Here is an 11062-nt window from a genome sequence, read left to right as displayed (position 1 = left end):
TTCTGTAACGACTTAGAATTTTTTTTAAAAATAATGTTAATATCTAAAAATAGTATACATATATATATATATATATATATTATTTTTTTTCTTTTACTCTATACTGTTGGTATTTAGTATCTTGTGTGTATATATTTATATATGGTACTATACATGCTGAAATTATTTTAGTTGTTTTTAGACTTGTATTTGTTGCATCTTATTTGGTTTAAGTGGGGGAGGTGTTAAGCCCATAAATTAGAACTTAGCCCAACACCATTTGACCCGAGCCCAAACTTGATAACCTTTCTTTTAGTAATCCTGTCGCAAATGGAAGAACAAGAACACGCAACATGAACTTGAACCTTTGTTTTTCCTGTTCATCGTCTTCCTCTCAACCCAAAACATTCTTGATTTGAATCCTTGATCAAACTCATCAGAAACCTTGCTAAGCCGCCCTCAAACCCAGAAAATATCCTAGGAAAATCTTAAATATTAGCAACCGACCTTGCCAAGCAGGAGGTGTCGAATTCTCAAAGCTCGATCGATGACTCCTTCAAGCTAATTTGCAGGAGCTGGAACCCTAGGAGCCTAGAGGTGGCAGGTGTAGGAGCTAAACGAGTAAGTACTCAGTTGAACAAATCGATTTTACTTCCTGTGTTCATATCTTAGGGATTAAGTTCCTAGACTCTATAAATAGCTGTGTTCAATATTTTAGAGATAGGTCTTGTAGCAATCCCCATACTTAGAGTGAGGGAGAGATACCTTGGTGTAGAAACTCAAGTGTGATTCTATTTTGGTTTGTTTGTGAAATTAGATTGAGATCACTTTGAGACTTTTGTATGATTGTTTCTTTGATTTGAAAACTTGTAATTGAGCATTGGTTCTGATTTTGTTGTTGTGAAAAGCTGTGTGTGGTAAGCATGATCATAGAATTCCTTGGTTAGCCAAATCAGTTCTCTATTGTAGAAAATCAAGTTATGAAGTGGTTGTTGTTGTTAGGATCCCAGGTCTTGGAAACTAGCCTTCAAATTTGAGATAGACTTATATCAGCAAATTTTTTTAAAACAAAAACTGGAGCTGTATCTGAAATTCGAAATTCCATAAGTAATTGTAGAAAAATTCTTTTTGTGTGATTCCAGTTCCAGATTGTGCTTTGGGATGTCTATTTGAAATGTTGTGAAGACACCATCTTTAAATTCCCAGCCAAACTGTGTCGTTTTTAGCCTGAAAGTTTACTAGACAGAAAGTCAAGAAGTTATCTTGTGATATCAGAATTTTGTTGTTTTTAGTTGCACTTTTTGTTTCTTTGTAATCTTTGTTGTTATGCAATCATAGATGTATTGAATTTAGAATATCATGTTTGTGATTTTTGTTCATGTACCTGACATGGAGGATTATATTAGTATAAAGTGATTAGGATTTTCTTGTTGTTACTGGGAACTATCTTTGAAAAGGAGAAACATGATTTTGAGTCAAAATCTGTTATTTTGCTGATTCATATTAGTAACTTCGAAAAATCATAAGTAATTGTAAAAAAGTCTTTTTGCTGCGATTCCAATTCCTGATTGATCTTTAGGATGTCTACTACAATTGTTATGATAGACACCAACCTTATATTCCCAGCCGAATTGTACTGTTTTTAGTCAAAGATATTTCTGGTCAGATACTTAGTAAGGCCTTTTCTTATTTCAGTCCTTTGTTTTTAGTCTTAGTGTTTGCCTTTGATTCTTGCTCGATTTGATATGATGTTATACAGATGTATAGATTAGATTATAAGGTTCTTATACATGTTATTTGTTTTTCAATTTGAAATTAGAGATCAAAGATTTGGGTTGCTTAAAGTTAGTTGAAAGATTAGAAATTTATGCCTTACATGTTGCTTATTTCTAGTTGTCTTTGTGTCATTTAATGTCAGCCTTTTTCATTGAACGTTTCATGTGCTTTCTGTATGTTAAAACATTGGAGTCTTTATGTTTAGTTGCTAGAAGCTTTGTACCGTATAGTTTGTATGTTTTGCTTTTAATTACTTGAAATAGGCACTTAGCAAGAAATTTCAGAAAAACCTGAAGCTGTAGCTGAACTTTGAAAATCCATAACTAATTCAAGAAAAATCGGTTTAAGGTGATTCCAACTCTCAATGTTTCTTTACTGTGTCTACTATAAATCTTTAGAAGAACTCAAAGTCTAATTCCAAACAGTTTTGTACAGTTTTTGAAGTTAAGGTGACTGGTTCAGAAAGTTAGATGGCGTTGTTCTGTAATTATGTGAAACTGTTTTGGTTTGCTATTGTATCTTCTGTTTAGCATCCTAGGTGAGTCTTAATTGGAGTTCTATGTACTTGATTTCTTAAACTAATGCATGTATCTTTTATTAGGAGCTTACTTCAGGTGATTGGCAAAGGTAGGGGGAAAACTTGGGGAACCTCTATGCTTGCTCTAATTGTTGTTTCATTTGGTTACATGCTTCTGTGAAATTTTTGTTTCCTTGCTGCATTTATATGTGTAGGATTTGTTTGGATGTACATGTTATCATATAAGGGAATGGAAAGCATTTTGGGGTTAAAGAAGTTAGGATTAAACTTTTGTGTAGTTGAGTCCTCGTCCTCGGAGGTACCATATCCCACGATGCTCATGTGAATGCGTAAGAATGGCGCAATTAGTATAGGTGAAAAGGGCGGGATTGGCGAAAGAGGAATGGACAAGATGACTAGCAAAAGGGAAATGTAAGATTTGAGTGGGAGGTAGTTCATATATTTGAGTAGCCTAAGTCACCCTTGTGGTAAAATACATGATATGGGATATGTAGACTTAGTCTATTCGGCTATATGAACTATATGGAGTTGATAATAGATGTATTCATCCATTTTATTAAAGTTGTTCATGTTCTCTTGTTTAAAGAGGTTTTTGCCTCCTACTGGGCTTATTATGCTCACCCCTTTAAATGTTTTGCAGGTGAGGAATAAATAGTTTGAAGTTGGTTTCTTCCAAGGATCTTTTATTTACATGTGAAATATATGTGTTATTGTTTTCCTTAGAATAAGACGTAGACTTTAGTCTACCTTTGTAATGTTACTTTTTGGAGTACCTTGTAATAAATAATAAATTTCAGTTTATTGTTGAGTTGTTCTTTTCCAATTTCTTTCATATTCTAATTATGAAAAATCTATTTCATAGTTGGAATATGAGTTACACCTGAAAAAAAAAAATGTTTTCCAAAAATTGAGGTGTGACATTTTCCCTTTTGTGGCTATCTCTGGCTATTGTCCGGCAATTTTCTGACTTCGTTCAGATTGGGAGGAACGTGTTCCTCATCCTTCCTTCTCTTTAGTTATCTCTATCAATCAATCTCATATATTTCCATATCAGAGTTTATCCAATTTCATGTTAGTTCTTCCCTTTTCAATTTCAAAATCCATGAAAGCTTTGGTAGTTGCGATGATAAAGTGTAAAACACTTATCTTTCTTAGTATAAGTGCTCACGCATGGGTTCACCATCCCCCATTCTCTATGGTCTAGTTCTCGGCTCTTGCTCTCGGTTTTCCTTCCTCAATCACGCCACTCTTTTGGTTTGGGTCTATTAGATGGAGAAGATGTTGTCTGGATTGTTGGGTTCCTTTTTATTTGTGTTCTAAGATTTGTTTGTCATTGGCTATACAACATTTCTTGGTTTTTACTTTCAGCGAATCATCTGAGGCTCTGTGTGGTCCGCAACACAGGATGGCTTGCAACATTTAGGTTTGTTGTGTTAGGTGGACTTGTTCTTTGGCCCTTGGTTGTTAGTTGTATTTTAGTTTATGGTAAGTAGTTGTGAACTAATCCATTTAGTTTCATGTAATGTAATCAGATTAGACCCTAGTTGGGGCATGTATAGGCTTTGTCTCTTAGTGAAATCCTTTCAATACCAAAAAAAAGTTAGCTTACTTGCACACATTCTTGTACTGAGAGGAGTCACAACTCACAAGAGAACCAGGTATGTGATTTTGGCATTGATACTTAATTGTGGGGTTGTTTAAAGTTTTCTTATTCATTCTTATTTATCCGTTTGTTATTTGGTAGAATCTTTTGTTGATGACTTTGTTTGCAGAGAGGTGGCTAAAGGATATGCAAATGCCTAGTGATTTTGTCAAATATTGTTGCGGTTGACAATCAAACATAGAAGGTGGCATTGAACTTGCCCTCTCATTGCATCAAGAGGCCGCAAGATAAGCATTTGTGTGATCTTGTTCCTTCTGCCAAAATATATGTGCGGGTATATGGATGTACGTCTTAACGGTGCTAAGATCGCTTAAGCTCTGCAGGTATTGACCTACACAATAGATAAGTGAGTTAGGGAGATACAAAGAGGTGTCCGGTATTGACGTTCCAACACTGAAGTCATACACGAGACTCATATTTCGAGAATATATAAGATATGGAAATGAGTTACGTTCCTTAGGAAGTGGAGCTCAGTCTTATTTAGAGATGTTTAACTGATAACATTTGTTGCGCATACGCGATTCCCTACCGCATTGTGTATCCATATGTACGTCCTGTGATGTGTTTTAAAATGTTACTCGTAAGCGCACGAATCAATTGCAGCATAGATATGCAAGAGCGAGATCAAATCTACACGGAATGTATGAAAAAAGGAAAAACTAATCATATCCAAATTAATTTAACTCTAACCTAGTTCAATGAAAGTTGATTGTATATGAGCTAAATATTAAGACAAAACAAAGAAATAAGGATTACCTTAATGACAAAGTAACTAAGTGTGAGGGTCCTTTTTTGAAATGAAATGCGACTTGGCCAAGATTAACCCAATAATCCGATTAATGGGAAATCTTGTACGTGATTCAAACAATGAATAAGACTTGTAGAGTGAGCCTGGCGTGGGAGCTAAAGACACATCGCAGTGATGAGAATTGGACTGGTTTTGAGCATTGGTTTTCTGGAAAGAGGCTGGTTGACGTGTCGCGTAACCGGGGTCAAACAACTTCAATTTAATTACCCTGCAATCGTAGTAATATGGACAAGTAGGGATCGTTCTAGCCGGGGAAACCAAAGGGCAATCGAAAGAAGAGAAACCAAACAACTTATAAACAAGTATTCACATATATACATCGAAATATTGGGGGTTTAAGATTGATTAATTCTAACAAATAACCTACTGAAAATTAAACCTAAGAATGTTATATACAAGTGATCAACATACTCATGCAACACATAACACGAAAAACCATCAAGAACACATAACAACTTCATGCAAGGCCGGGCAGCAACGTTCAAATTATCCTAGACTCTAACCAATTCTGATTCTAATTAGAGCCTTTGCGGTTATCTAATTGTTAAGACTCCTCAAGTATTTAGAACCATCTTTGCGCTTGATCCTAAACATGAATGCTAACTCATTTAAAGACACGTTGAGTAGAGATTAAACAAGAAAACACTTTAGCACATGAGTCAATCGGAAACATGATCTAAGGCATGGCGTCTCTCATCCTATTAGCATGCAAATTATCAGAATTATATCCGCCTTAAGTTAATAACAGAGACCAAGACAACTTTGCGTATGAATCGATCCAAAATTATTATGGTAGATGTGTCCGCACCTTAAGGACAACCATGGCTGAGGCAGCCTCAAGGAGTGATTTAGATGCACGAATTCATGACAATTAATCAATTAGAAATCAAAAACACATAAGAACATGCTACTGCCCCAAAACCTAAATCACGAAATCATCATATATTCAAGAAGTTACAAATCAAAACATAGAACAATCAAAGATCACAAAGAGATCTGAAAACCATGTTTGATAAATAAAACCAAAATCGAAAAGTATATTACAATAGAGTTCGAAACTATACAGAAAATAATACAAGAAGCCATGAGAAAATCACACTTTTATAACCTTGAAAGATTCGGCAAGTGTGGGAAAATCGGTGGAAGGATGAAATGATTCTTATGGTTTATGGTGGATGAATCGGCTAAGTAATTTTCTGTATAAGGTTTGGTAGAGTTTCGGCTATGTAATTGCAAGGGTAGGGATGATGTCCTTCTGCCCTTGAAGTCGTGCTTTATATAGAGGAAAAACCCTAGAGAAGCCGCCCACAAAGTTGAAACCAAGTTGGTTTAGGTTTCCCTAGTTTTTCTCAATTCGGCAGAATGACCTCCGTCTGATGATTACGTCATAACTCCCTCTAGAAAATAGATATTGAGGTGATTCCAATTGATTTGGAAACTAGACTCTCGTAGCACGTTTTCTAATTCATTGTGAGCTGTCCTGGAGAGTCCGTTGAAGTTGAGAGATGTGCACAGGAATTTTCCCGAAATTAATCAGGGTTTTCAAGACTTGGATATTCCTTGATATTCTACCGAATTTAGATCTTCTTCTCCAGACTGGACTTGGTTTGGACCTCTCCTTTCATGGACTAGGCTTCGTGGATCAGCTGCTTTGCTTCCCTAGGTCCATCAGGAACACTTCTCTCGGCAGGCAGTAGGTTACTTTGTTCTGGCAGTCTGACCTTCCGGCAATGATTCAGGCATAACTCTAATTCTCCTGATTCTTTCTCCCATGAATCTTCTACATGTCACCTGAGTATCAAAGAAGTTAAATCAATTTGTGACAATGTAAAAGCTTTACAGAATCATAAGAACATCTCTAAGGCTCCACAAATCGGCTTTTGACAATTTTCTACATCATTCCTCTATGTTTAACACGTTTTACGCACAACTCTACCAAAAACTTTCGACTCTACATTATGACTCTATTCTACGACAATAAGAGATAATCAAAGTACAAACAGAGGTAATAACATATTAAGAATGTCGCATTTTATGCTCCTATCACTGGTTTTTTAGAACAAGGATTGGGGAAAAGATAATGAGGCTTCTTGCTTGAAGGCATGAAAGCAGGGCTTGAGTGTTGATGAGGGGATTTCTGCGAAGGATCTGGGTTTTAAGGATGGGGATTGAATGATGGCTAGTGGGGTTTTGGCTTGAAGGCATGAGAGTTTTGAGTGATTAGGGATTTTTCTAGGTTGATTGCCTCCTTCCTTTGCAGCTCCCAAACCTCTCTTCTTATAGAGTTCAATTGGTGGGTTTTGCGATGGGTCGCGATGTCTAATCCACTGTGTAAAAGGATTGTTCTTCTCAAGCACATGATCTTAACCTCAAAAGCTGGCAGAGAGAGGCTGGCCTTGAGAGATGGGAGAGATGACTTACTGCATGGGCGCTGCGAGGGCGGCTGCAGAGACGAAAATCCTGGAAAGAGGTGAACCAAGTAACTTGAATCCCATGATTTTATCATCCAAGGATGAAAGAGCTGCCTTGGAACCAGTCACTGACCTTCTTCTTCCTCAGATTGGGAATGAAAAGGAGTTTCTCCGTTGTGTAAAGCTGCCAGTCTCTGCTATTAGGCTGATGCGGGGAGAGAAAGTCAGAGAAAAGATCGAGAAGAAGAAAAGTGAACATTTGGGCCTTTTCTCTATACATAAAAGAAGTTTGGGCTTTTAGGGGAGTGGATATTGGGCTTTTGGATAAATGGTTTTGGGAATGGATAGTTCAATTCTCTTGTATTCACCGATTCGTCATCGATTTAGGTCGTTGAGCTTGAATTTCGGGCTCAAGACTGAAATTATCAACAACGTTAAACCGACAAACGAGCGTCATGTGCCTTCGTAACCTTCCACACCACACCACGCCCACTTTCTATAAGCCCCAAAAATGCGTGGATGCGGCTTAGGTCCACATCAATGGGCATATTTGCTTGGTGCGTTAAAATCCTCAGATTATAGGATTTTGCATGAAATGCATGATTTTTCGGGTATCAACACTAAGGTATCAGATTCCACCACATTACTCGATAAGTCTCTAAATATTATCTACTAATTCCTGAATTAGGAGTAGCAATCTAGAAATCAATCTACTGTTTTTTCAAGATTTAACAATGAAGCACACCAAATAAATTTAATGTAGACTCTTTTTCGCGTCTTAATTATGAATACCAAATCATCACATGTATACAACCTTATTGAAACTACAAGAGATCAAAGTGTGTGCTAAGCATCAAATGTGAAACAAGCTCATTTGAATGATAAGAGATCAAAGGAGTTCATATTAAATATTTTACAAAGCCAAGTATAGATTAATAAAAGTGACTTCCAAACTACTAAAAATACATGACATTAGAGGTGAAAGGAACAAAGATCTTATTAATGTATTTTAAAGCAAGAGTCATAGGAATGAATCATAACTATGAGAATTGATAGATAAATAAAAGAAAATTATCTCATAATGTGGTTTCCTCCTTAATCTTAGTTAAAGAAATTAGTAACACATAGTACAAATTAAAAACATACTTAAACAAATACAAAACATCATACAAAAAGTAGCTAAAGAAAGGGAAGAACTGTGAAATCTTGAACTTTTAAATAATTTATCTAAAAATATATACACATATGAAGGTAAGTAATAGTAATCTGAAAACACAAACCATTTTTCTTTACAAAGAAGATGTTTTACATAACTCACACAATCATTTGTTCAAAAACCAAGTACCTACTGTGTTTGCACTATGCCAAAAACAGTATCAGACAACAGTTGAGCACTATCGTCTGACGAAAATCTATATGTCGTCTAAGGCCCTGTCGTCTGATTGACCATCTCCACTGTCGTCTGAGTAATGATCAGACGACATATGTTATGTCGTCTGAAATTGGACAATTCTGATAGTTTCCTAACTATATGTCGTCTAGGTGAAAAACTAACAACATTTAAATGTCAACTGAAAGAAGAAAAAATGAAGACTGTGTCAAAATAGATGTAGTGTGATACAATCTTACACTGCATATAATCATCGAGCCACAGAACGTGCAACGACAAATACATTCAGCGTGGTTAGATGAGGTTTCTAATGACAATTTAATATCGTCTGATGTTGTCAAGTTTGGAAGATTATTAAACTTAATGTCGTCTTAATAGAAAACCAACGACATATATATGTCGTTTGATGAGACACTTATGTCATCTGATAGATCATTTAACTTCACTTTTATGTTGTAAGATATGACAACTTATGTCGTTTGATTGTCTATTAGACTTCATATTTTTGTTGCTTGTTATAAGGACTTATGTTGTCTGATTGTCTATTAGACTTCACATTTTTGCTGCTTGTTATAAACACTTATGTTGTTTGATTGTGAATTAAACTTCATATGTAACAATGAAAGTAATTCTTCATTGAATGTCAATAATTCACTTCAATTACTAAATCATTTGAAATGTATATAATAACAATACATATTGGTGATATTGCTCCTAATCTACATATAACTACTACATTTTTATTTCTCCTTTACCATAAGCCCAGTGAGTTCCCAAAGCTACAACAAGATATCATATCATGTACATCCTCCAATCTGATCCCTGCTACCTGCAGCCAAAAACAAACTGTAATGCGTTCAGAAATTAGAAAGAGAATAACTACAACGTGGTCAAGCATTTACAACAGAGATTAAAAACTGAACATTAAATTATTCACAAGCTTCAGCACACAACGGATAAAGATACCAAGTTGCAAGCATAGAGCATAAAAGAATTTCATAGTTTGAACAAACATTAACCAAATAATAGAAATACTTCATGATCACTATCTTGCCCATATCCATACCAAAGATATGAACTGAAAAACTACTGGCTGCAAAATACTGAATCAGTCCTTTCCACCACTTATAGCTTTGAACAAACTACCTCTAATTACCATATCAAGAACATTGATCCTTCAAAATACTGAATCAGTCCAGAACTATTGTATCTACCTCATGCAAAACTACCAACCAACACTAAATTCCAATTATCCCAACCACAATGATAATAAGACACTAAACCCAAATCCTTACCCATCTTCTTTTCCAGCCAAAAATGAATCAATGCTGCTACACTTGTTTGTCTACTTCCTTCACCAACAGTAACTCAAATTCCTAGCAACAACACAAGTCTTAATAATCCATCCATGAACTTAACTTAATACCGAAACAAGGTCTGAAGCTCTTACCAAATCTTTATTTTCAAAATATGGTTTCTTCTGCCCTTTCTGAAATTCCAACACCAATAATTCTCATTCAACACCTAAAGGCAGACCCAATTATTATCTGAAACCAAACTTCCAAAACCTCGAATCCATGAAGTAGGAATTTACCTTTGAAACTCGACTTCGTCGCCGGAATTGATCTCTGCACCCAACAGCGTATCAAGGCCACTTTCACAATTCCTCTTTCCTTCTGCCCTTCTTCTCTCATTCTCCCAAACTTCACCAAAACATAAATCCCAATCAACAACGTAGCAACCACACTCTAAAACCTTAGAGACAATAGCAGAAACTAAACTCACCTTCTATCAAACTTTGAACTCCAACTCTGGAGAACCGATATTGAACAGGTGAAGCCCTCCTACTCCTCACTTCCTCCCGAGTTCATCGGAAAGCAAGAGAAGAGACGGCCTGAGGAAACTAGTCTCGTCGCACATGTAGACCGAACAACGGCTGGAGTCGCCGGAAAATGCAGAAGGGGTCGTCGGGTCCTCTTCCTTCGATCTCCTCCTATCTGATTTGCTTGAGTGATTTTCTTTGGGGGTTTGGTAGAGAATGAGAAGCGAAAGAAATTGGTGGTCTCACTAGCTGGCAGGAGTGGCCGGAGACGGCAGCGTCGTGCGGAGAACGCCGGTGACGGAGGTGAGGTCGAGAGAAGAGAGAGAGAAAAAGAGAGAATGCGGCGGAGAGAAGAGGAGACAAAATGAGAGAGAAATTTTAGGGTTTTGGATTTAAAAGCCAATCCTTAAGAAAAGTCCAAAACGCCCTTTCGATACAACAATAAACTTCCGTAGATCATTTTTTTTTAAGTGCTCGTAGACAACGTGTATATGTAATCTGAGTTTAATGAAGAATGATTAAACTAATGTTGACTGCATCGATCAAGACTCGAACATTATCGAAAATATCTGAATTTTGTACTATGGTCATGTTTCACTATCATGATAATATCCAATACTCAAACTTTAATTTTTTAATTTTGGGCATTTAATTCACAACGTGCATATTAATATG

The 11062-nt window shown here is 36.2% G+C and overlaps 1 non-coding gene across 1 annotated transcript; it reads right to left on the bottom strand.

Annotated features, from left to right (window-relative positions):
* Positions 1-9205: 9205 nt before the first annotated feature.
* LOC101294483 lies at positions 9206-10745 on the bottom strand. The gene is made up of 5 exons (XR_184959.1): positions 10351-10745; positions 10160-10268; positions 10016-10089; positions 9861-9941; positions 9206-9394 (listed from the first exon to the last, which is right to left on the bottom strand). It is a non-coding gene; the product is annotated as an uncharacterized LOC101294483 (transcript).
* Positions 10746-11062: the final 317 nt, after the last annotated feature.

Source organism: Fragaria vesca, linkage group LG6, assembly GCF_000184155.1.
Source record: "Fragaria vesca subsp. vesca linkage group LG6, FraVesHawaii_1.0, whole genome shotgun sequence".
Lineage (NCBI taxonomy): Eukaryota > Viridiplantae > Streptophyta > Magnoliopsida > Rosales > Rosaceae > Fragaria > Fragaria vesca.
This window is presented reverse-complemented; position numbering and strand designations above follow the sequence as displayed.